A 6,894-nucleotide genomic window follows, 5' to 3' on the forward strand; every position below is an offset into this window, starting at 1 on the left:
GAGGGTCCCCCACGTGGCCTCCAATGTAACCCGTCGAGCCTCCTTTATTTCCTCGGGGATCTCGTACGCCGCGCCGCTTTACTTCGCGCTGAGGGGAAATGTGCGTCGCGGTGGATCCGAGCGCTGATGGATGAGGGAAGCGCGGGCCAAGCGCGGTGCGGGGAGGGCAGCGCAGCCCTGAGGTGTCCCCACAACGCGTCTGCGTGGGGCTGGTGGCAAACTGTGTGTGCGCGTCTTCTGCTGCACCCGGTACCTTGCGTTCAGGGTGAGCTGTTGTGGAAGGCAAACGGAATCTGATGCTTTAGTTACGGAGATGTCAAGCCTGCAGTCACCTACTTGACAGGACAATAGGTAATGGCCTTAAGTTGTGTCAAGGGAGGTTCAGGTTGGATATTAGGAACAGTTTCTCAGAAGGAGCAGTCAGGCTGGAAAATCCTCTGAGATCATCCAGTCCAACCCCAACCCATCACCTGGTGCCCATTAACCACGTCCCTCAGTACCACGTCTTCGTGGTTCTTTAACACCTCCAGGGACAGTGACCCCACCATCTCCCTGGACAGCCCACGCCAGTGCTCTCTGAGAAGAAATATTCCTCAGTATCCAACCCGAACCTCCCCTGGTGCAACTTAAGGCCATTAACTCTTGCCCTGAGTGCTCCAAGTGCTTCTCAGAGTATGCCACCCTACAAAGAGCTGGCATAGCTGCAGGCACCTCAGGCCTGCTCTGTCCCCCCTTCAGAGGGAGACATCTTCAGACCCATTCTCTTTCCCTTGTCAGAGTTGCAGCTAGGTGATCTTTGAGGTCCCTTCCAACCCAAGTCATTCTGCGGTTCTGCACAGTTGTGTCACTAGATGGCCTTCCAGACTGTGCTCCTCATGTCTGGGAATAACCTCTTTCAAGGGAGGCCCTGCTTTGTGTGCAGGGCAAGCAGAGAGATAGAAGTATTTCAGGGATAGAAGGAGGATGGACATGCAAATGCCCTACAAAGTGTCATATAATTCCAACTAAGAAGAAGAAAAAAAGGTAGCCAATCTCACATCTGTTTAAAGCTAACCATTTTACTGAGGAAATAGTTGACATGAGCATGTAGGATACATGAAAAGATCCTGTATGAACCACCTTCTTTAATATCTGATCTGCAAGACAGCAAAAGCTGCCAGCTCCAATAGGCTGCAGTGGCTGAGGGCATCCCAGTATTGCACAGGAATGAATGGTCCCAAAGTGATTTGTTTTACACTGAAACAAATCCTTTGAACCTGGCTCAAAACGAATGGTGTACTATGGTATGATCAACAAACAGACTTCCTAGCCTTCCTGTAATTACACAGCATTTCAGTGTCTCTGTTGCTTATTTTTAATTAACGGGCATGCAGTTCTTCAGACATAAAAAGTACCATGCAGAAGCGATGTACTTTGCTGACTGAAAAGTAAAATCTAATATGGAATTCTGCCACTGATTTAAATGGAAGAAAATTCAACCCTCTATTAGTGAAATTCAAATTTAATCACTATTAATTGCAAGTGTACTTCTCTGGTTTTGGAAGCTATTTATTATTATTTTATTGAAGCTATTTAGACACAGTGTGATGAAATTTCTCGAAATTCCACCCAAGGAAAAGTGTTCCGAGCTCCTGGACAGTTTGTGTTCATGTGGGAACATCAGGTGTGCCATTAGCCTGACCTCCTGAAGGAAGCAACACCAGTGTGCTCTCGCTGTGTCTCCTTGTCCTTCATAATGTGCTTGAAAAAGATAAGAGAGAAAATAATTCTAAAGGCCCTCGAGTTTTATGACTACAGAGAATCAAGTAGGGGAAGAGAAGCATAATGGAAAACTGTGCAAAATGGTAAGAGAAACTGTTATAAACAGTAAATATGTTAATGGATTTGATGAAATATTCTGGGTAATTACTTTTTTTTGGTTTAGTTAATGCTGTTGAAGTTTCCAGTCACTTAAGCCGTGTCCCAGTGTGTGCCCTTAGGCTGGTGTATGCCTTGCAGTGATATTTTTAATGGAAAATGTAACTGTTTCAGCAAGCCAGCAAAGTGGCAGTGATGGTACTTCCTTGTAGCCACAGAGAGCAACAGCAGCAAACGCCATCTGCTGTATGCTCGTGCTGTTAACTCATATGGTGCTATAAATGAGACAGGAATGGGTATCTACTCTTTCTAGAGTGACTTTAAAATGAAGAATTTGAAACGCGATTAAGAATTTTCTGCTTGATAATACAGACCCCGGCTTTACAGAGACTTAAAATTTACAGTAAGAAGTTGCTCAATTTATGTCAAGGAAATACTTGTAAACTTAATTAAGAATGTGTGTAGTGAGGGAAAGCCTCAAATGCTTGCCTTCAAAGATTAGCAGTGATGGTACTTTGTGTTATCATTGATGAATTCCCACTGAGCTATACCGTGTACATGTAGAACAAGACGTAAAGCCCTGAAGTGTTTACAGTCTCAATAGGAAAGACAGACCCTAAAGAATGGGGCTTAACATGCAAGTGGAGTGCATTTCCAGTACATTCCCAATGCTGTGTGAGTGCCACAATCGTTTGTAATGCACAAAATGTAAAGAATAATGTCAGTCCCAAAGAATTTTCTGTGTGACCTGACAAGGCAGATAGGGAAGGGTGAACTGTAGTGTAGTAGAGATGAACTGTGTAATAACCACACAAAGAAGTTATTGGTGACTGTCAGCGTAAGAGGAAAATACAAAACAAAGCAAAGTACAAACTCAAGGCAATTCCATTTATTTACAGAAAAGCTGAACAAAATTGTTTTTTCAGTTGGGTTTTTGCTCACAAACCTGAGCTTCTTTCAGCCCCCAAGGCTCCCACCCTCCTCGACTTTCAGCTGCTTCTCAGTATCCTTTTCTGTAGTGCTGCTTGCCGTTTCTCATGCACATGCAGAGCTCTACCATCTGGCCCTGGTGGCCTGATATTTTATACACACACTCCCGCCCCCAAAATCCAGAAAAATCCCTTGGGCCACATGATTCACCATCTATTCAGACCTCGCCATGTGCCTGGTCTTTGTGTAGTAGCCACTGCTGATGCAAATCCCTTGTTTCAGGAGGGATCTCAATTGCCTTTTTCACCAAAGGCAAGGTGGCTGTGACACCTGCCAATTTCTAAGGGTTTAACCCAACCTAAAACATGATTGTATTCTTGTTTGGCTCAGTGGGAACTGCTTTTTTATTTTTCCAGTAAAATCATATTAACTTTCTAGACTATTAAGTAATGTGGAAAAAATATATTTCAATAAGAAAATTTCCTTTCTGCCTTTTCATGCCTGAGGACTAGAATTCCTGTTTCACTTGGCTCAAGTAGCCCATGCACTAAATCACTGCAAAAATCTTTCAATAAACTGTACATAAAACCTTTCCAAATGCTACCAGAGAGTTCAGAGGGCTATGAAAGAAAACAGGACAACTGTCTGCAATGGGAGGTGCTGGCCAAGTTAGACACACAGCTCAGCAGAAGCCAGCAGAGACTATTCAGGTACTATGATAGTTTGGACTGATTTTTGTCCATAAACCTCAGCTTGACTGCTACCTAGAGAGCAGCTATTTATAGGGAGTGCATACTGTTTCGTGCACTATTTTCTCTGGTATGCTTTAAATCAGAGAAGCCAGCTTTTCAGGCCAAATTTGGCTTACCTGATACATGCACTGTGGGCAGTGTGCTGTATTTTTGAATCTTACCTTTCATTAAAACTTGAGTCCCTGGCTTTGCAGCAGTGGAAAAAAAAAGAATCAAAGAATCTGAAAAGTATATAAATCAACATAGCAATGTCTCAGCCTGTCACAGGAGGGGCTTAGGAGCAGGCTTAAGTCTTCTGGACTTTGCTGAAGCGTGGATTCTGAAGCCAAATTCAGTTGAAAACAAAAACGGGTAAAGCAAATGTAAGATCATCCTATGTGTTTCTGGAACATTAAGCACAATGACTAATTTCTGAAAAGCATTAAATGAATATCTGCCAACACAGCCCTACCTCTGGCCCTGCAGATCTGTGTCTCCCAGATTCATCCGCTTCAGATCTTTTCTGTGTCCAAGTCTGCAGCAGAGAGTGGTCCATCAGGAGGGAAAGGGGCTGTAAATAGCTTTCCTTGCTGGGTTATCCTCCCCTAAGGGCAGCTGGTAGATTCCATCAAACCTTAGATAGGTTTAGTTGTGCTTTTCTGAGAGGATTTTGAGAATGTCTAGATGATGCTGGGTTTGGTTTGCTGAACATGCCTTCCACTGTGTGAGGTAGGATGAAACCTGAACAATGCAAGTTTTTAGAGCTGTTAATCAACACTTCATTAACGATCCATTAACTTTCCTGGGCCCCTGACCCTGGCAGGAAGCTCTCTGATCTTTTGGACAAAAATGTGAGGAAATGGAGTAAATGGGGGAGAAAACAAGGATGGAGCATGAGCTGTGAGAGAAAGGGCTGTGTGTGAAATAAAGGCAGGTTTTTGCTGAGTAGCAAAACCGACATCCACGTGCCAAGTGTGCATTCTCCACTGTGATGCTGGTACGAACTTCCTAGGGAGGACAGCAGCTACAGACTGAAGAGAAGGTAAAATCCTCTGGTCATCTTTGGATGGGACACACTGTAACTTCTGCTTGCTTTTTGCTGAGGGCTACATGCACTGGGTGAGCTGAGCAGCTTTGCTGGTGTGTGGATGGAAGCTCATGTGTGGAGAACCAGGGAGGTTTGTGGCACATGTGAGCACCCCTGGGCAAAGTACAGAGCAGCCTGAGCCAAGCTGTGCAGACCTCACAAAGAACCAGCGAGGCTCAGAGCAGGCTAGTGCATAACTCAGGGGGCTGAGAAATGAACTCAGTTCTAATTATGTCATCCTGCTGCCCTGATAGCATTTCCTGTGCATTTCTCTCCTCCTACACACACTTTGTCCTTCCTGACTTGTATTGTCACAGCAGGCACACTGTGAAGCTCCCAGTTGCTTACTGGGATTAACACAGCAGCTCTGGTTTCTTAAGGCAGGCAGATACTAATTAAACTTAGTGCTCTTGTCATGCTCAAAATGCCCCTTTGTGGCACGCAGCTGAAGCTACTTGGAAAGAGTCAGTGCAGCCAGAACTTTAATGATCTCAAGTCTCACAATAGTGTAGGCTGTGCCTGTTCAAAGACTCCACACAAATGGATGCAAAAACAGCATCACTCCAAGTCAGAGATCTGAGACGAAATCTTCCAAGTCTGAAACGCGTCCAGAGGTGTGTCTGTCAAGTTTTTTATTGGCTAGTCATACACATGCACACAAATGGCCTGTAGCAAACCCTTCTCACTGTAAGACTGTGTGGGGTTTCCTTTTATGACTTGATTTTGGACCTGGGGAAAAGCATGCTCAGGCCCAGGCCTCAAGGCATGCGGGGCCTGGCTGGGGAAGGCAACAGCTGTACGGGTTTCAGTTCCTCTCCCCTGCACTCCCATAGACATGTGCCCTTTCAGTCTGCCTGGAGGATCTAAAGAAGAACGCAGAAGTCCTTTCCACCTTCCCAGCTCTGCTGACACCCAGCAGCTGATTGCATGTTAGCTGCTGAGACCATCAAGTACTTTTTCATGTGGGCAGCTGAACGGTGGTGGGACTGCAATCTCTTTTGGTCACAATAACCCTGAAGATGTTTGTGACAGTTTTTTACACCTCTTATGCAACACGGATGGAGCTTGTGATGATTTCATGCCACAGGAACCACTCAGTAGATGCTGAGAGCAGCGTCTTCCCAAGCAGCTGGCCAGCCTGCAGGGAAAAGGCAAGCCAGTGTGCCAGGGATGGAGCAAGCACTGCTCTGCATTGGCTGCTCCTGGAGGAGAGGGGGAAAACAGCAGCAGTGGTGTTGTGGATGGTGTGGAAAACAGCTTCAGGTCGGGATTTGCAATGGCCTGCTTTCCTGAAGGTTAGAACAAGTGCATGGAAATGGTATTTGGAATTAAAGACTTTCCTTGAAAAAAAAAGAAAAATAAAACAAAACAGGAAAACTAAAGCAAGTATGAAAATAAATTAGAAACTTGGGGCAGATAAGAGCAGAGCCTGCAGGAATAAAATCTAAACAAAAGGCAGAGGCCAGGCTGTCCAGTGAGAAAGCTGCAAATGGCAGGGGTCGAAATGTAAAACCTACAGTCCACTAAGAAACATGAAAGATGCAGCTGTGTTCCACACCTCCTTTTCCAGGGTGTAGCCATCTCCACACAGTGAAGGGCAGTAATGAATCAAGCTACTTTCCTCTCCTCCTGTGTTTTCTATTCAATTATTCACAGGCTGTGCCAGTTCTGCTTTATTTCTCCCCTCCATATGCTGCACTCTCCTCCTGGGGTTTTTTATTCTGAGCTGTGCCTTTGGCCTCTCTCCCATTTCTTTCTCCTCAGCATGTGCCCCCTGCTCTGCTATGATCTGCTGCCTTTGTAACCTCTGCTGTGCACATATGCTGGCTCTCCCTCCTTCCCTTGCTCCTGGTCCATCGAGTGTCCCCTTGCTTCACACCAGTGTTTTTGCCAGGGGGTCAGCAGTCAGCCAGCAAAAAAACAATTCTGCTGCGGCCACTGCTCGTGCTTTCACGCTGCCAGCTTCTCCCTGCCGATCAAGGAGAACTCGTGCTGCTTCCCTTGCACAGCTGATTGGTAGCGAAGGCAAGGACGGCTCTGCAGCTGCCTAGCAACTGGGACCTGCTGCTGTGCAGACCCGCAGAAAGGCAAGGGACAGCGCAGCATTCGCTAATCCTGTGCGTTCTGACCCACTCGGCTGAAAACCGCGGCTTAGTGGAGCAGCTGGGGCACTCCCAGCTGTCCTGACAGAAATAAATCAAGACGAGGATCCTTGACTGCAGATATGGCAGCAACAGCAGCAATGTCAAGGGCAAAACTGTCTTTCTTTTGTGCCATAGGTTGTTTGCG

This window comes from Cyrtonyx montezumae, unplaced genomic scaffold, assembly GCF_038088225.1.
Source record: "Cyrtonyx montezumae isolate F1298 unplaced genomic scaffold, pur_monq_1.0 scaffold_23, whole genome shotgun sequence".
NCBI classification, from domain to species: Eukaryota; Metazoa; Chordata; class Aves; order Galliformes; family Odontophoridae; genus Cyrtonyx; species Cyrtonyx montezumae.